This window comes from Phragmites australis, chromosome 6 (genome assembly GCF_958298935.1).
Source record: "Phragmites australis chromosome 6, lpPhrAust1.1, whole genome shotgun sequence".
NCBI lineage: Eukaryota > Viridiplantae > Streptophyta > Magnoliopsida > Poales > Poaceae > Phragmites > Phragmites australis.
The window spans coordinates 40431844-40452533 of record NC_084926.1 but is presented as its reverse complement, the minus strand read 5'-3'; the positions used below and the strand labels follow the sequence as shown (position 1 = coordinate 40452533).

General features: G+C 40.7%; 2 long non-coding RNA genes across 6 annotated transcripts; both read right to left on the bottom strand.

Moving 5' to 3' along the window:
- Nucleotides 1-2953: 2953 nt before the first annotated feature.
- Nucleotides 2954-5417, bottom strand: LOC133920669 (uncharacterized). Of its 2 annotated transcripts, XR_009910155.1 has the most exons (5): nt 5324-5381; nt 5150-5246; nt 4739-4796; nt 4406-4536; nt 2982-3048 (listed from the first exon to the last, which is right to left on the bottom strand). It is a non-coding gene; the product is annotated as an uncharacterized LOC133920669 (long non-coding RNA). The 2 variants fall into 2 exon arrangements; XR_009910154.1 differs by having other exon boundaries at nt 2954-4536; nt 5324-5417.
- A 9353-nt stretch (nt 5418-14770) lies between these two features.
- Nucleotides 14771-18756, bottom strand: LOC133922465 (uncharacterized). Of its 4 annotated transcripts, none has more exons than XR_009910469.1 (5): nt 17210-18755; nt 17036-17132; nt 16625-16682; nt 16292-16422; nt 14771-14964 (listed from the first exon to the last, which is right to left on the bottom strand). It is a non-coding gene; the product is annotated as an uncharacterized LOC133922465 (long non-coding RNA). The 4 variants fall into 4 exon arrangements; XR_009910471.1 differs by lacking the exon at nt 14771-14964 and having other exon boundaries at nt 16171-16422; nt 17210-18027; nt 18329-18756; XR_009910470.1 differs by lacking the exon at nt 14771-14964 and having other exon boundaries at nt 16171-16422; nt 17210-17326; nt 17966-18755.
- Between the last annotated feature and the right edge of the window lie 1934 nt (nt 18757-20690).

The window sequence follows — 20690 nt, the reverse complement described above, 5'->3', positions numbered from 1 at the left end:
AGGCTATCGGATGCCCGTGGAAGTCCTCAGTAAATATCTATCCTTCTCCTAACCCGAACACAATTCGGACTCCGATCTATAACTCTCGCAGGGCAAAATTTGCTTCGTCCCTGCTAGTGTAAAACCTAGTAGGATCTAACTCGACTCGTCCCGTTGTCAGCCTAGTCCAGAGTTTACTTCTCGCCTAAAGGGCAGGGGCAGACCAACCCATTCTTTTGTTTGCTCTCACGTTTTGAAGTCTTAACGGACCACGCGGATAGTAACCCTAACGACATTAGCATTTTTCAATGCACATCTTGTTTGTAAATTGTGATGATATTTTCCAGCCCATGACCCATAATGGAATAGCCAAGCTTGTTGTGAGACAATGAATGGCAATTGGAAATAATTGGTAATTTGTAGAACTCTCCTGTTGCCATAGAAAGCTTCAAAGTTGTACATACCAGTAACACTATTTTTTGGAACAAACTACTCACTATATTGGTTTTAATGTAGCATACGACACCGAGAAATTAACATATTGGGTTAATATAGCAGACGACACAGAAAATACAATGCAATGATCCATTCTGTCTGGAAGCAACACATATATACATCCTCGCGTAAGTAATCGATCAGCAGGAAGATGAATCTGTAGCTAGCGTGGTTTATTCTTACACTGATCACACTCCACTTATCACCACTAGCAACCTCGTACATATTCTACACACGTGAAATCAATAATATCGTGACAGAACCTAAAAATTTCTATGAAAAAAATAAAAAACTAATGATGTACCTCTCTATAGATTGAAGAAAATAATGTTATATTAATATTTTTAATGTTAATAGCGTCTATTAATTATAGGTTTCCAAATTGATTGGGAGTTTCTAAACAATTAAGAGGGAGGAGACAAGGGACTAATGACCTATTTAGTTGGGCTAAGGCTTTTGGCTTTTCTAGCTTTTGTCCTCTGATATTTTGCTATTGACTTTTGCAATAAATTTTTAGCTTATTAGCACACCAAAAATCAAAAAAACTCATCTCAACCAACTTCTCAGTTTTTAGTTTATTTTCTCAGAAGTCGGCTTTTTAGCTTTCTAAAAATCAGCTCACAATTGGGCTGTTTGGTTCGGCTTCTGCCTTATGAGGAAAAGAAGCTCAAAAAAGTCAAACCAAATAGATCCTAACTTTGATCGAGGATCGTTTGGTCGTGTAAGATGTACAGTGAAGAACATTTAGATCTACCACAACTCGTTTATTTTTGTTTATTTTATAGAAGTATAGGAAAACACAACAATACGCACAAACTTTGATAATAACACGCAGAGGTTGAGAAAGAAGAGCGGTGCATGAGAAAAGTAATTGACCAAGCGGTGCAAGAGCTAAGTAACTAATGATTGCCATTGAGGTGGCAATCTAAAGGCATGGACATGGACTCTCCAAACACAACTCCACTCTAACTATTAGGAGTGCGATCCTGCAAAACCACATGCTGCATTGAAAATGTTTGACCTGTGAATTACATGCATTAAACAACTCTAGTATGGTAGACACATGATGAAACAGTAGGAGACTCATCTCCTTCTTCCTCCTTCAACCCCGCTCTTATTCTATCTCTCCCTCTACTCTCCTCTTCATCTCCATGGAGCACCAGCCGACAAGGTAGGTTTGGGAGGGGGGCATGAGCCCCTTGCCCTCCGGATTCACCCCTGCTAGTCAGAATACATGAAGTAAACGATCTACAAATTAAAGTGAATCTACAACGTAACTCAGGAGCCCATGCAATTAGGCTGAACAAACCTGAGCTAACTACTCCCTCTGTAAACCTTAGAAAAGATTATTGGAGATATAATTGACCTAATCACAAGAAAGAACATTGACATGTTTTTAGTTGCTTACCGCATCTCCAATTGGTCAAAGGGCATAGAACCCAATGATTCTGTAGAGACCGCTTAGCCAACAATGTGTATACATCTAGACTGGCTACTGAAACACCCCACACAAGCTGCCAACCAACCGTTGTAGCAAAGGTACTTGGATAAAAATTAAGCAACAAGTGAATTTAGGTATCTTTATATATGATAATAATAGATTAGAAGTCATAGGAGCATGCAAGATTGGTGATGGTACCTTTATGCCAATTGAGTTAATGTAAATGGAACTAAATGAAACTATGTGATGCATTTGAGCAAGAGAGTAAGCTTTATGCCAATTAATATATGTTTCTGAAAAGCCTTGGCAGACTAATAATACGACTTAATCCTCATAACATCACAGCAAGTAATGATCATGCTTTAATTCAAACAAATAGTGATACAAGGTTTTAGTAACCTATTTGCAATTTTTTATATCTAACGGCGATGGTGAGGTGGAGGTGGGCGGCACATGCGGTGAGCGGCGCGTCCGGTGGAGGAGGCGGAGGTTGTCGCTGCTGGTGGGGGAGGGTGAGGGCATCGGTGCCGGTGCCAATGCCGGTGGAGAAGGTGGTGACTTGCATAGGGCGGACACAGGCGACGCTTACGGGGAAGGAGGAAGCCAGACGGGAAGAGGACCATGAAGGATAGGGTGAGACTAGGGGAGGACGGTGCAAGAAACAGGTTTATGGGTTCACATTGAACCGAGTCGTCCAAACCGAATCAACCCATTGACCTATATCATATGGCTTATGTTACTGGATCTGCAAATTGGGTGATACTATTTGTTTGGCTAAGGAAAATTGGATGGCACTAGTGGGCTGGCGTGACTTAATGGGTATTCACGAATGCCATGTGAAAGATCAATGATGTCACGCCCCGAACACGGACCTAAGAGACAGCCACAATATAATTATAGATTAAGAACCCATAATCATGGTAAGGCAAAAAAATAAAACTTACACTGATAACACCAGTGATTTATAGAGTAACTAGCAGAAGCTTTATTTATATCAATAAGTCATAATTACATGTGTACATATAAAACTTATTTTGAAGTACACAAACTATTAAACATTATAACTATGATGTCACCCAAATTTCGCCGCGTGTATTCCTAATTGCTAACATCTTGATCTTGACCTTCAGATTCTGCGTTGAACACCAAAGGTAAGCTTGAGTATAAAATACCTAGCAAGAAATAAAACACTTGCAAATAATACCTCCAATAACATCGATGGTAAAACTACCAAACTAGTGATCGATAATATTTGTGAATAATTTAACTGAATTGTATGCATTTCTACACTAGAAATATTGAGTATCATAACCACAACTTCAAACTATACTATTGATGTATAATAATACGTAACAAAACGTTAAAAGTACTGAAGTATAACAGACAATATCTCAAATAAAAATATATAATCTTATGACGAGTATAAACACAACTTGTTGATAAAAGCAATAATACTATGGTTGTTAGTGCAGCTTACATGCTACTAAGAAAACTAAGATTCTCTCGTTAACTTGCGGTATAGTGCCTTAGTTCCAAAGCAAAAATCCGATGTAGCCGACGCTATAGAACCAATATATACAGCTCGATAAAAATCTGAAGCTATAGTTTAAGTAGACTATAGTATCATGATGGTGTTACTCTTGATCTAGACTAGTGCTAATATATAGTGTTTGAGTGTACGTGTGTTATATGAGGAAGATTTGAGTGGAGGTGCGAGTAGAGCTTTTGGCTCAATGGTCCAATTTATGGATGTAAGAAACTTAGGAAACTTGGTCATTACAGTAAATATCATTACTACAAAATCAGTAATTAGAAACGGTTCATAAGCCCTCATCAGAAATAGTATCGCAACCGTTTCCACTTGAGTGTTTGTGATACTAAGAATTATCAGAAACGGCTAGGGAATCGTTTCTGATAAGGAGTACCAGAAACGGCTCTAAATTAGAGCCGTTTTTGATATTCTGATATCAGAAACCACTCTAGTTTAGAGCCATTTCTGATTAGCATTTCCCCACTAATTATCAAAATATGGAATTGCACCCTACATACATTAATTAGAACAGCAACAACAATTCACAGAATTCACAATTAACTGATTCAACCACATATATATGACACATCATAAAACCACACATCCACACATGACATTATGCAAAAACCAACAAGTACGTCATCAAACGTCCACAAGCATACAAGTCCGACGTCACAAATTCAGTAGCACAAGTCCATATATGCACATGTCCACATACACTTTCTACAAGTTCAGTAGCACAAGTTCACGCAATAGATAGGACCATCAAAGATACTTAAAGGTTATAAGATCTGAACTTTTCATATCCTATGTCATCACTATTAATAGATGAGTGGGATTTAAGTCAAGTTAGAACAAAAAATATTTCAATGTAGTAGGGTTCCATTTCTTGAGAATATATACAATCAACTAGAAACATATAAAGTTTCCAAAATTTTGACATCCATAAGTTTGCATACCGTATGAAGACAGTAATAATGCAACAATATTGTCATATATGCTAAAAATGTCTTGTCTCATAATTTAGTTTCATATGAACCCCGTTGTCTAATGGAGCTGACCCCGATGGTTTCGTCGCCTGGCTTCTCCCCTGGTTCAAGTTCAACAAAAAAATGGAATACAATCTCAGAAGGATGAATGGCTTCCTCTTTAAAAAATCTGAATATAACTCAAAATGTACTAAATGTAAGTCATGAGCCGTAACAATCAGTAGTTACAACGGGCACAAATTCATACACCCACATCTTTGCACAAATGAAGAGGATAAATACTCGGGTGCAGACACTACTCACCTATGTCATGAAGTCAACTATCAAAGTCACATATATGTGTTCCTATTCACATAGAGACCTGAAGAAGCAGCAAGTATCAAAGTCACATATATTGTAGATCAAACATCGATGATGCCTCAGACCTCAGTGTGCAAACTAAAGTGGGCATACTAGAACAGAATGTTAGTCAAAGTTCTGTATATTTAGTCAGCAATATATATGAGATTTAGTTTACGGCACAGATGCACTCGTATAAACATCTTAAAGCAGCATCTACAATTTCATCGATGAAATTGTAGTAATCAGATAATCCCAGGCAGCACTTAGTCAGGTTGAATAAATTCAAAAGCCTCAAAGCACTCTGTCTATTTGGAGCAATACGCTTTTAGCAATGCACCATACTATACGATCTAATGCTTCTTGAATATTTACCATCACATCGGATTCTAGGTCTCTGCAGCCACGTTCTCCTCCAAGAAGAATCGTACAATGACTAAACCATCCTGTAGTTTGCCTCCATTCCACTCCTCTTCATATCATAAAATCAGATGCTTGAGAAAAACGTAAGACCATTAAAACCAAATAGCGACATATAATAACACTAACCTGCCAAGTTTTCAGGCATGCAGTACGCCACAGAGTAGGATTACGTGCACTATACTTCCACTTGCGGCAGACACATGAGGCCATCCCTAAAGTAGTTTGCTTATTCCCTGGCATCGCATTCATGATCCTTACCACACTTGCCAATGTCCTTGATATTGGTGGAAGTGCATCAAAGGGGCAGGTAGTGCAAGCATTTAAGATACTGACTTTAGATGATGGGGCGACGCGTGCGGTTAGGGATGAGTGGAGGTGGTGGCGGGGAAGCGGTCCAGGCAAGGAGGAGGTGGCGATCTTTAATACTGTGCCCAATATTCCGAAGTTAGTTCGATACATATGACCGGCAATGAGAAAAATAAATACAATAGCTAAGTGATGATGAGCAATATCGGTCAGCCACAAACTAGCGGAGGAACCGATAGGGGTTGGATCCATGAGGGAGCAAGAAGAGAGGAGGTGTTATCGCGTTGCGTGGGGTCCACCTGTCAGGGAGGGATTAGGCACGACGATTATTAGAAACGATATGGGGAGCAAGAAGGGAGGAGGGTGTTATCGTGTGTTTTCTGATGATAAACGGCTCTTTTATGGAACTGTTTCTGATAAATTTTATCAGAAACAATTTTTTTCTGTAGTACATTTTCCAAAACGGTTCGTTGTAGGAGCTGTTTTTTATATTTGTAGCTGAAACAATTCTGTTTCAGTCATTTCCGATAGGCTGTTCAATTTGTGTGTTCTTGTAGTATTGTATTTTAGCCGCTAGCTAGCTAATTTCTCGACACGAAATTCTGGAATTTTTGTGTTATAGCAAAAAATACGGATTGCAAGATTTTGGAATTATACCCACCCGAAATTCCGATGCCCACACAAAATATTTCGATGCTCGCATCGTATGTTTCGGGGTTCAACACAAGATTTCTCTAGATATTGTTTATAGAGAGGTTATTTTTTGGGTGCTACACACAATGTTTCGGTACTACAAACAGATTATCTGGTGAGAAGATTTCAATTATGACTAATTTTTTCTAGCCGTTGGAGCTATGATCATAGGATGTTCCGGTGTTAAGGAAGTTGTGATCACCGGAACTTCTGGCGTTCATAGTTTTCTAAGCCCAAAAGGCAACGGCTAGCTTTTGTGTTGGGGTTATAAATATTTCACCACTCAGCCATTTAAGGGTGCTAGAGCTCAGGAGCATACATATACACTTAAGAGGAGTTCATGCCACCAAAGTTGAGCACATTGAAGATCAAGACAATTAGCACAAGATTAAGGAGTTGATTAGTGCTAGTTTAAACATAGTGTGTATCTAGCTAAGTGATTAATCTAGAATTCAATAAAGTGGGTGATCCACACTTGTTAGTCTTCGTATTTGCTGACACTTAGATGGCTTGGCGTTGTTTGTGTCTTGAGAGACTCTTTGAAGAGGTTTTGGAGTGGCTGCAAGCTTTGTGAGCTGTTGCAGTGCATCGTACCAGAGTGACAAAGCACCACTATAGTGGAGATGGTGGTGAGCATCTAGCAGAGGCTTAGTAGGAGACACACTGACATGTGAGGAGCTCTAACGACTATCTACGGAGTTAGTCGATAGGGGAGCTTGACCCTTGCGAGGGGCTTCAATGTGAACTAGGGGTGAGCAGCAACTTATCGTGCTGAGTTTGCATTCTCTCTGCTCTTTACATTTCGTATTTACCTCTTGCATTTACTATTCTGTATTTACCTTTTCTAGAATTGCTATGTATTCCGTTGGATTTATTACTAGGATGCAAAACTTTGTTGCGATAAGTAGAAATATTAGATAAACCTAATCAATTTTTATCTAAATATACTCTAGTTTATCTTGTTGTATTTGAGCCTTAGTTTTAAGTGGTCATAATCCACCCCCTCTAAGAGCATCACAGATCCTTACACCATGTCACATAGAATATAGGTTCATCTCGTCACCACATGATTGAGATCTTGGATTTGTACCAGTCACATTTTTGGACCGTTGGATCTATATCCAACCGTCCGGATATGTCCCCTCTTTAACCTTATCCTTAACACACCTCTCTCTCTCACACACACATCTCCTCCTCACACCCAATACTCGGCGCTCAAACGTGCCGCCTCACTCCCTAGGTGCTCATCCTCCCTTCTCTCATGCGAGTACATCCTTCCTAGACTCTAGTAAGGCTACTCTGTCCTACCCTCCATCCACCAACCACCACCTAGCTGACCACAACAACTCAGCTTGCATCCATTAACCATCATTTCTTCTAATATCTCATGTGTGAGCGACATGCAATGCACCTGTCGCCTTGCCGTCCCGCTCGCAACCATGCAAGCCAGCAAACCTCCCCAGCCATCCCTCTAAGCTCACCAATTCGGCAGCCTCGGGTGATCCCCTAAACCCTAACTCCAAGTCCAAATTTCCTTTGAAATTTTGGTGGTGATCCCTCTAAACCCATCAATTCGCTAGCCTCAGGTAATCCCCCAAACCTAACCCCAATCCCTAAACCTAATCCCAAATCCCAATTTCCTTTGAAATTTTGGTGACCGGGAAATTTGAAATATCTCATTCACTTGAGATGTAGCAAAACTGTTAGAATATTAAGATACATGCTCAAAAATATAAATAAAGAGAGCTCAGCAAACAATGCACTAGTGCCAAGTGAAACTTTTTGCATTGGTCAGAAATATCATTTGTCTCCATATGATAAAAAAACAACTTCACTACTCTCGAGGTCATAGTGTTAACGCACAAGATGTACACGGCCATAAATACGCAAGAAGTACAAATATTATAGCAACAATCATGCTGTAGGATTCATCCCTCGTTCTTTGCATTTCCTGATTTCACCACCGGGCCTTTCAGATGTCTTAGGCATGAACAACTACTAGCTGGAGGCATTTTGTTTCTCTAGCCCAGGAACGCTTACAATATATATATATATATATATATATAGACACACACACAGACCTAGGTGCACTGTAGTCCACTATTGTGTCACCTTCTAATTACGATCACAAAAGCAGTATAATTATGATTCAGAAGATAGATCAATTACTGTAAATATATATGATCACAACTATACTACATTATGTCATATGATCGTGACTTATTCACCTATACACACTCTCAGTTACAATCATATAAGACTAGTGCATTAGATGTTGGATGATCAAATATGTATAGTCAACTTGGTAACCTTCTCTAGTTGTAATTATTTACTTTTTTATCATATTCAATGTTATGCATACCCTCAGTTACGATCCCAAAAGCAATATAGTTGCGATCTACAAGATAGATTAATTACTATAAATATATATGGTAGCAACTCGATAAACTTCTCTAGTCATAATTATATACTTTGTATTATGTGATCGTAACTTATTCACCTCTACGAATACATCCAGTTACGATCCTAAAAGCAGTATGTTACGATCCACAAGATAGATCAGTTACTATAAATATATATGATCGTAACTCGATACTTTCTCTGGTTGTAACTCGGTAACTTCTCTAGTCGTAATTATGTACTTTTTTATCATGTGATCTAACTTATTCATCTCTGCACACACATTAGTTACGATACCAAAAGTAATATAATTATGATCCATAAGATAAATCAGTTATGACCTCAGTTACAAACTGCCAAGCATATAATACAATACCTCTAGTTATAAAATACTCACTTTTATACTAACACACAGTTCATACCATTAACTCAGGTGATTAAGAATTATCACAAAGCATCATAGTTACCACTACTAGGATAGCAACCAAGCTAGCATAACTAATTTACCAAATACATAACGAAACAAACAAATCACACAAAGTAATCATACATACTAGCAGCATTAGTAGCCGCCAGCTTCATAGGGTGTAACCACAGAAGAGGAAGAAGCAACACATCACGAAGACGAGCGTGTCAGACTCGACAACAGTGATGACATCCTAGAGCATGACATCTAGGAGGGGCAGGACGTTCATGATGAGATTGTGCCACCACCGCATCGTAGCCCCCAATTACTCAGAGTGCGACCACTGCTGCCACCACCCACGAGACAAGACACATACGACGAGGGGAGCAGGGCGGCAAGGCTAGGTAGGCCGAGGTCCAACGGCCTCCAAAGCATGGACACCAGGCTAGGTAGTGGCACATGTGTGTATATATATAAAAAGCATGTTTGGTACTTTTAGTGGTATGTACTCTCATATACGTATCTCATAATATATGGAGTATCTTATGAGTATATAAAATCATCCAAGTAGTATGTATACTTTTTTTTAGTGGTTTGCACATATTTTTTGAGAATATTACATTTTATGTACAAATATAAATGTATTATAAAATCTATTAAAATTGATGAACTTCTTTTTAATTTTTTCATATAGTTCACATCAGAGTATCTTAGAATGAGTATATCCAATCATTTATGTGGTATATCATAATAGGAGTATGTACTCCCTAGAGTACATACTAGTTTTACTATATATATACTCTCACATATGTATCTCATAACATAGAGAGTATCTCATATGATAAATGTTATATACATAGAGTATATAACATTTATATACTGGCCTGAATTTGCGCACCTGAGAAATGTTATTGTCAGCACTTGAGAATAGGTTAAATATATTGGCCTGAATTTGCGCACCTATCAGATGTTTTCCCATTTGTCAAATGCACATCCTGGGGCCTTTGGAATGTAAGCCTGTAGGGTCGCGGAAGGGCTGAATTTGATATCATAAATTTGAGTTGGTATTGTTGTGCACGCTTGAAAGCATTACATACGATTCCGTTACAAACCTAATTTGTGGTTTTGTTTTTGGCAGCTTGTACTTCTTGGAGATCAGCCTACCAAAGGAGATAAGCTTGTAGCCTTTCAGCTGTAGCGCCGCAAGTTCTTCACAGCCTAGTGTCCACCGAAGCTGAGATCTTGTCAGTAGATCTTGATTCCTGAGCTTTGGCAGGCAGGGGGATATGTGTCTGGAGATTCGTCATTCGACAATGTGTTTAGCAAAACATCAGAACAAAAGCGAGAACTATGGCGAGATTAACTGCATTTCCCCGGAATGTAACAACAAAATTTGTTGTAACTATTCTGTACTATTCTGCCAGTAATCTGTACTATTCTGCCAGTTGTAACTGAAGGCGTCAAATTGTTGTTATAAACTCGGTGGGGGCATGCTTGGATCAAGTGCTTGAATTTCTCTATTTCATGCAAAAAAAGTATCCTACTAAATTACTATGAAATACGATATCTTCCAGGAAACCGACATTGGTTGGAACATTTCCCAGCAGCTATGCCTGGGGTGTCTGTCGTAGGACGATTTCGCTTGGTACTCTTTTTAGTTAAAAATACTTATATTTTAGATATTACGTAGTCTTTGATGAGTAACATTGATATCTATTTTTAATTATAATATATTTAAAAATAAAATAAGTTTACAATATTATGAAAATATTTTAAAAATAAACCTACATATATAATTTTTATGTAATAAATTAATATTTTAAAAGTTATTAATGATGAAAGTTTTAAAATTTTGATTAAATTTTATTTAAAATATTATGTATTTATAACCGAAGGAAGTACTATTAGCATAACATTTTTATACTACTGCATGTTTTCGTGGAGAGCAAATTAGAAATATACCATTGTAAATAAGATCTCGAGTTGGAAAATACCATCGCGAACGGGATGAGCACTGGAAAATGGTAACACCGTTCGGGTTGCCGTCTGCCCAGTTCGTTTGCGACGTCAAAAGACGATAGTGCTCCTCCAAGAAAGAAAAGTAAAAAAAGAGAAGGAAAAAAAAACTCGTCTTCCTGAGTCCTGAAACGGTGAAACCTGCTGTGTGGTGTGCCTGTGCCAGTGCCCGCCGCAGGCCGCGATGGGCTTCCTTCTGGCAACGGCAGCCGCAGCTCCGGCGAACTCTCTCTCTCTCGCGCCCTCTCTCTCTCCCCTTTGCGAGGCAAGCCGCCAAGCCAGCGTCGACGCGCGCGGCCAGCGGCGACTGCTAGACAGTGCTCCTCGATGGAGGCCGCCGCCTGTGCTTGATTGGACGTCCCCATGGCCTGATTCGCCGCCGTTCAGTCAGATTCGCCGCCTCCTGTGCTCGATTTCCACGTCGCATACACCCAAGTCATTGTCGACCAGTCCGATTTCCCACCGCCCGTGCTCGATCCCACGTCTTGCGCACCCGCTTCATCGCCGCCCAGTCCAATTTGGCACCGCCCATGCCCGATTCGATCTCACCCGCTCAGGGGCGGCTGGGTCGGGTCAGGTGTAGCAAGAACGCACGGGTCCGAAACCAGAATGGCAAAATCCAATCTGAGCACGAAATAGCTAACAGATAAAATTTATTCCTGACTCCGAACCCTGTGAGGACCTGAAATCCGACGGAAACTGTGGGTGGGAGCTAGATGTCAAGGCAGGTGGGAGCCGAGCGCTTGAGCGTATCAGAGCGTGGGCGACGTTGATGGGGAAGGTTAGGGTTAGGATTAAGGTTAGGTGGGCTGAGGCGCGATGGCTGGGTTGAACTAGAGTTAATTTTTCAGACTTATCGGGCGCTCGTAGATGTCCTCGAGTAAATACCTATCTTTCTCCTAACCCGAACACAATTCGGACTCCGACCTATGACTCTCACAGGGCAAAATTTACTTTGTTCTTGCTAGTGTAAAAACTAGCAGGATCTAACTCGACTTAGTCCTGTTGTCAGCCTAGTCCAGAGTTTGCTTCTCGCCTAAAGGGCAGGGGTAGACCAACCCATTCTTTTGTTTGCTCTCACGTTTTGAAGTCTTAACGTCTTAACGGACCACACGAACGGTAACCCTGATGACATTAGCATTTTCCAATACTCATCTTGTTTGTGAATTGTGATGATATTTTCCAGCCCATGACCCGTAATGGAATAGCCAAGCTTGTTGTGAGACAATAAGTGGCAATTGGAAATAATCGGCAATTTGTAGAACTCTCCTGTTGCCATAGAAAGCTTCAAAGTTGTACCTACCAGTAACACTATTTCTTGGAACAAACTACTCACTATATTAGTTTTAATGTAGCATACGACACCGAGAAATTAACATATTGGGTTAATATAGCAGACGACACAGAAAATACAATGCAATGATCCATTCTGCCTGGAAGCAACACATATATACATCCTCGCGTAAGGAATCGATCAGCAGGAAGATGAATCTATAGCTAGCCTGGTTTATTCTTACACTGATCACACTCCACTTATCACTACTAGCAACCTCGTACATATTCTACACACGTGAAATCAATAATATCGTGACAGAACCTAAAAATTTCTATGAAAAAATAAAAAACTAATGATGTACCTCTCTATAGATTGAAGAAAATAATGTTATATTAATATTTTTAATGTTAATAGCATCTATTAATTATAGGCTTTCAAATTGATTGGAAGTTTCTAAACAATTAAGAGGGAGGAGACAAGGGACTAAGGACCTATTTGGTTGGGTTAAGGCTTTTGGCTTTTTTAGCTTTTGTCTTATGATATTTTGCTATTGACTTTTGCAATAAATTTTTAGCTTATTAGCATACAAAAATCAGAAAAACTCATCTCAACCAACTTCTCAGCTTTTAGTTCATTTTCTCAGAAGTCAGTTTTTTAGCTTTCTAAAAATCAGCTCACAACTGGGCTATTTGGTTCGGCTTCTGCCTTATGAGAAAAAGAAGCCCAAAAAAGTTGAACCAAATAGGTCCTAACTTTGATCGAGGATCGTTTGGTCGTATAAGATGTATGGTGAAGATCATTTAGATCTACCACAACTCGTTTATTTTTGTTTATTTTATAGAAGTATAGGAAAACACAACAATATGCGCAAACTTTGACAACAACACGCAGAGGTTGAGAAAGAAGAGCAGTGCATGAGAAAAGTAATTGACCAAGCGGTGCAAGAGCTAAGTAACCAATGATTGCCATTGAGGTGGCAATCTAAAGGCATAGACATGGACTCTCCAAACACAACTCCACTCTAACCATTAGGAGTGCGATCCTGCAAAACCATATGCTGCATTGAAAATGTTTGACCCGTGAATTACATGCATTAAACAACTCTAGTATGGTAGACACATGATGAAACAGTAGGAGACTCATCTCCTTCTTCCTCCTTCAACCCCGCTCTTATTCTATCTCTCCCTCCACTCTCCCCTTCATCTCCATGGAGCACCAGCCGACAGGGTAGGTTTGGGAGGGGGGCATGAGCCCCTAGCCCTTCGGATCCACCCCTGCTAGTCAGAATACATGAAGTAAATGATCTACAAATTAAAGTGAATCTACAACGTAACTCAGGAGCCCATGCAATTAGGCTGAACAAACCTGAGCTAACTACTCCCTCTGTAAACCTTAGAAAAGGTTATTGGAGATATAATTGACCTAATCACAAGAAAGAACATTGACATGTTTTTAGTTACTTACCGCATCTCCAATTGGTCAAAGGGCATAGAACCCAATGATTCTGTAGAGACTGCTTAGCCAACAATGTGTATACATCTAGACTGGCTACTAAAACGCCCCACACAAGCTGCCAACCAACCGTTGTAGCAAAGGTACTTGGATAAAAATTAAGCAACCAGTGAATTTAGGCATCTTTATATATGCTAATAATAGATTAGAAGTCATAGGAGCATGAAAGATTGGTGATGGTACCTTTATGCCAATTGAGTTAATGTAAATGGAGCTAAATGAAACTATGTGATGCATTTGAGCAAGAGAGTAAGCTTTATGCCAATTAATATATGTTTCTGAAAAGCCTTGGCAGACTAATAATACGACTTAATCCTCATAATATCACACCAAGTAATGATCATGCTTTAATTCAAACAAATAGTGATACAAGGTTTTAGTAACCTATTTGCAATTTTTTATATCTGACGGCGATGGTGAGGTGGAGGTGGGCGGCACGTGCGGAGGGCGGCACTGTCGGTGGAGGAGGCGGAGGTCGTCGCTGCCGGTGGGGGAGGGTGAGGGCGCCGGTGTCGGTGCCAATGCCGGTGGAGAAGGTGGTGATTTGCATAGGGCGGACATAGGCGACGCTTGCAGGGAAGGAGGAAGCCAGACGGGAAGAGGACCAGGAAGGATAGGGTGAGACTAGGGGAGGACGGTGCAAGAAACAAGTTTATAGGTTCACATTGAACCGAGTGGTCCAAACCGAATCAACCCATTGACCTATATCATATAGCTTATGTTACTCGATCTGCAAATTGGGTGATCCTATTTGTTTGGCTAAGGAAAATTGGATGGCACTAGTGGGCTGGCGTGACTTATTGGGTATTCACGAATGCCATGTGAAAGATCAATGATGTCACGCCCCGAACACGGACCTAAGAGATAGCCACAATATAATTACAGATTAAGAACCCATAATCATGGTAAGGCAAAAAAATAAAACTTACACTGATAACACCAATGATTTATAGAGTAACTAGCATAAGCTTTATTTATATCAAGAAGTCATAATTTACATGTGTACATATAAAACTTATTTTGAAGTACACAAACTATTAAACATTATAACTATGATGTCACCCAAATTTCGCCGCGTGTATTCCTAATTGCTAACATCTTGATCTTGACCTTCAGATTTTGCGTTGAACACCAAAGGCAAGCTTGAGTATAAAATACCTAGCAAGAAATAAAACACTTGCAAATAATACCTCCAATAACATCGATGGCAAAACTACCAAACTAGTGATCGATAATATTTGTGAATAATTTAACTGAATTGTATACATTTCTACACTAGAAATATTGAGTATCATACCACAACTTCAAACTATACTATTGATGTATAATAATGCGTAACAAAACGTTAAAAGTACTGAAGTATAACAGACAATATCTCAAATAAAAATATATAATCTTATGACGAGTATAAACACAACTTGTTGATAAAAGCAATAATAGTATGGTTGTCAGTGCAGCTTACATGCTACTAAGAAAACTAAGATTCTCTCGTTAACTTGCGGTATAGTGCCTTAGTTCCAAAGCAAAAATCCGATGTAGCCGACACTATAGAACCAATATATACAGCTCGATAAAAATCCGAAGCTATAGTTTAAGTAGACTATAGTATCATGATGGTGTTACTAGTGATCTAGACTAGTGCTAATATATAGTGTTTTAGTGTATGTGTGTTTATGTGTGTTATATGAGGAAGACTTGAGTGGAGGTGCGAGTAGAGCTTTTGGCTCAATGGTCCAATTTATGGATGTAAGAAACTTAGGAAACTTGGCCATTACAGTAAATATCACTACTACAAAATCAGTAATTAGAAATGGTTCATAAGCCCTCATCAGAAATAGTATCGCAACCGTTTCCACTTGAGTGTTTGTGATACTAAGAATTATCAGAAATGGCTAGGGAATCGTTTCTGATAAGGAGTATCAGAAACAGCTCTAAATTAGAGCCGTTTTTGATATTCTGATATCAGAAACCACTCTAGTTTAGAGCCATTTCTGATAAGCATTTCCCCACTAATTGTCAAAATATGGAATTGCACCCTACATACATTAATCAGAACAGCAACAACAATTCACAGAATTCATAATTAACTGATTCAACCACATATATATGACACATCATAAAACCACACATCCACACATGACATTATGCAAAAACCAACAAGTACGTCATCAAACGTCCACAAGCATACAAGTCCGATGTCACAAATTCAGTAGCACAAGTCCATATATGCACATATCCACATACACTTTCTACAAGTTCAGTAGCACAAGTTCACGCAATAGATAGGACCATCAAAGGTACTTAAAGGTTATAAGATCTGAACTTTTCATATCCTATGCCATCACTATTAATAGATGAGTGGGATTTAAATCAAGTTAGAACAAAAAATATTTCAGTGTAGTAGGGTTCCATTTCTTGAGAATATATACAATCAACTAGAAACATATAAAGTTTCCAAAAATTTGACATCCATAAGTTTGCATACCGTATGAAGACAGTAATAATGCAACAATATTGTCATATATGCTAATAATGTCTTGTCTCATAATTTAGTGTCATATGAACCCCGTTGTCTAATGGAGCTGACCCCGATGGTTGCGTCGCCTGGCTTCTCCCCTGGTTCAAGTTCAACAAAAAAATGGAATACAATCTCAGAAGGATGAATGGCTTCCTCTTTAAAAAATCTGAATATAACTCAAAATGTACTAAATGTAAGTCAAGAGCCGTAACAATCAGTAGTTACAACGGGCACAAATTCATACACCCACATCTTTGCACAAATGAAGAGGATAAATACTCGGGTGCAGACACTACTCACCTATGTCATGAAGTCAACTATCAAAGTCACATATATGTGTTCCTACTCACATAGAAACCTGAAGAAGCAGCAAGTATCAAAGTCACATATATTGTAGATCAAACATCGATGATGCCTCAGACCTCAGTGTGCAAACTAAAGTGGGCACACTAGAACAGAATGTTAGTCAAAGTTCTGTATATTTAGTCAGCAATATATATGAGATTTAGTTTACGGCACAGATACACTCGTATAAACATCTTAAAGCAGCATCTACAATTTCATCGATGAAATTGTAGTAATCGGATAATCCCAGGCAGCACTTAGTCAGGTTGAATAAATTCAAAAGCCTCAAAGCACTCTGTCTATTTGGAGCAATACGCTTTTAGCAATGCACCATACTATACGATCTAATGCTTCTTGAATATTTACCATCACATCGGATTCTAGGTCTCTGCAGCCACGTTCTCCTCCAAGAAGAATCGTACAATGACTAAACCATCCTGTAGTTTGCCTCCATTCCACTCCTCTTCATATCATAAAATCAGATGCTTGAGAAAAACGTAAGACCATTAAAACCAAATAGCGACATATAATAACACTAACCTGCCAAGTTTTCAGGCATGCAGTACGCCACAGAGTAGGATTATGTGCAGTATACTTCCACTTGCGGCAGACACATGAGGCCCTCCCTAAAGTATAGGGGCTCATTATCGTGAAAATCTGTTGAAAAAGAATAGCCATATAACAGTTAAGGAAAGCAGTATTGCATCGATTATTGATGTCAATGATGACAGCTTCTTTTCATGTTAATACCATGATAACATGAGGTATATGGATATACTTATCTACTTAGCAGGAAATACATTATGGATCAATCAGGTATATTAGCTCCTTTCATGATTATTCCATGATATATACTTAGCAGGAAATACACATGGAATGGACATAATTGGAGAAGAATTTAGTGCAGTGTTTTCAATTCCTGTGTTACGAAGATAAAAATAAATGCTCCAGTCTGTATAATGATCATCTCGAAAAGTAGTTCATCAGGTAAGCAATGATGAATGAGTGCCAGATCAGGTTTACTGCTTAAACTTCTGAACGGTGGTACAAGCTGAACTCTTATTTCATATAATTCTGTTAGGGAATTAGACACCAAAAGATACAAAACTGGTTAATCCCCCATAGCGCTAAAGAAGCTAATGCTCAGTTAGAATTAAAAAAAAAAGGGCAGACAACCAGTTCAATACTTCTATGAATCTTGATGCAAAACATTCCTAAGCCATAATTGAATGACAAGCAGTGAAGAATTGAATTTCGATCTGACTCTGATAACAAGAAAAAATAAATCGAGAATACCCATCTCCTTTATACTGGATACCCCACAGCATAAATCTTTGCCAGCCCCTGATACAACAATCCTAAATGAAGAGGTCAAATAACAATTTAACTCCATAAGAAACAGCATTAAAAGTACTAAGTACCCCTAATTAAGTATAATTACACCTTGTCAAACTAATGTCCTAGGCAACATGCCTTCCATTGACATTATGCACTTGAGTCAGGCGATTTCATTATTTCTATAATCCTCTGATTGGCAATAAAATGTTCGGGTCGGCTGAATAAAAGCCTACCGTAGTTCCCTCGAAGAAAAATCACACAAGTAGGTAGAGAAAAGGAGAATATCTCCAATGAATCCCACAAATTCACGCGGAGGAATACCTGAAGCCATGAGGAGCCGGAAACTCGGAGGATTTGCAACTACTTGAAGCAGGCGACGGCGCCTGCGTGCTGTGTGCTGCGCGCGAGGGGCGAGAAGCCCGTGGCCTCGGCCCTCGAGAGAATTAACTTCTGCTCCCCTCCTCCGACGCTTTCACAACCGCCAAATCAAGCGATGGAAAACCGGGCGCACGAACAAATCTCGGCAGCACGAATCGAGGCCCGACGGTCCCGAGTCAACCCGCGCCCCGCAAGCCGCGATGGGCTAAACCTAGGCCGCCGCCGCCGGCCTCGCGCGGTGCCGGCGCGGCGACGGGGACACCACCAAGAGCTGCGCGGCGCGGTGGAGCACAGCTTGCCGGGAGCCCGGGACCGAGAGGGGGAGGAGTGGATGTCATGACCCGCCATATTCACCTTGGGCGGATATCGCTTCGGTTAAGATTGGACGGTCATAGGCGTTACTTTCTTTTTACCATTGTCGTATTACTATAGTTAACTGTGGTTTACCATTTATTGTTGTTTAGATGTTGATTTGGGTTAATCTGCTGCCACCTAGCTGGAAGAATATAAACTGTCTAGGGTACGAGAAAAAAGGTATTCCATTTTGCAAAAGATTGTAACAGAACTATGGTTCGTAGTGAATAATAGCTGAAGTTGTTTTTCAGTTTTCCCCAAAATCTTTAATTCTCTCTGAAATTTGTTTAGATTTCCCTCGTTCTAGTTCATTGTTCGTTGGATTCACTGACAGGTTTGACAATTAGTATCAGAGCTCGTCGATCCTTAGCCGTGACGCTCGGAGCAACTCAAAGATGAACGTGCAGGCGCAGAAGCTAGACGAGGAGATCTCCGATAGGTTAGGGGCGATGGTCGCCTCCATCGACGATTATTTTGCATTGGTGTGCGCTCTAGAGGCCACGAAGCGCACTCGAGAGGTCGCGAGGCGTTCCCAAGCTTCATCTACGTGCGCGTGGGTGTCGTCGTCTTCCGATCCGGCTGGGTACACAATGCCAGTTGCCACGTTGTATGAGTCTATCACCACAGTCGCATTCTCGGCCGCTTCCTCGACTAAGTCCACCACCATGTCTGCGTCCTCGGTTGTGGATCTGGCCTCCCTGGCGCTTCACCAGTTGCAAGCAGAGTAGGAGACTACCTCATCGGAGGAGACGGGTAAGGGCGAACTCCTCCCTACCTCTCATTCCTCTCCAACCCAGATCCACACCGTGACCTCCTCTCTAGCGGCGCCCTCAAGTGCCACCGAGCTAGACATGCGGGTGGCCACACCATGGTGCACGACCAGGGACCTGCTCCTGTCGCACATGGCACCGCGCATCTTCTCCCTCTTCGACACCCATGGTGGTAGCCGCATCGACGATGTCCCCTTCAACGTCATTGCCTTCATCGACCACAAGGTGGACTACACGGTGCACGAGCTGGACAAGCACCTCCCTGGGGCGTTGAAGGCCGCCTTGGCGTAGGCCTACGTAGTGGCCCACGGCGTACCAGAGGTGGCGCATGAGCTGATAGCTGAAGTGCATCAGTCTGGTGTGAAGGGTGTCGCTCGCGCGGCGTACACCAAGGTCGAGCACATGACGAAGGACTTGTTAGCGGGTGGAGCCAGTGGCCATGGACCTGTATGTGCGCTACGAGCTAGCAACCGAGTACCTCACCAGCTCCAACTAGCACTCGCTCAATAGCCTGTCGGTCTTCCCGCACGTCATGTGGATCATCATGCCCACTACAACGTACTGGGCCGACGACGTCCAGATCATCACCTGTGTCGCGGTCGCCGACCTCCTCGAGCCGACACCCGCCAACTATTCAATAATATGCCTCAACAATGGCTACCAGAAGCTGCTCGGCTTCGCCCATGGCCGCTTCACCACCTTCGATCCTGGAACCAGCAAGGAGTTGCTCTTCGGCTGCTGGGACTTTAAGGACGTCTAGACTGGGAAAAACGCAATTAGGAATGGCTCAACAAGGTACGTGCCAGTGCGGGGACTCTGGAGCTGAGGAAGGCTATCTGCAAAAAGCTTCAGAAGGAGAATGGTTTATCTTACTATCCGGATCAAGTTCTTGTGAGTAATGGAGCCATAAAGTGCATTAAACAAGATGTCCTTGTTGTTCACTCACCTGGTGATGAAGTATTGATACCGACACCATATTGGGTCAGCTACCCTGAGATGGCTAGGTTGGCTAGTGCAACGCCTTCTAATTGAACAAGGTTTGTGTATCATAAGGAGTTCCTTGAGGAGATTGCTGGTATGGTCAGGGAGCATCCTAGGCCTTTGGTTTATCTGATGAGATATATGAGCATATTATCTATCAACCTGCTAAGCACACAAGCTTTGCTGCATTGCCTAAATTG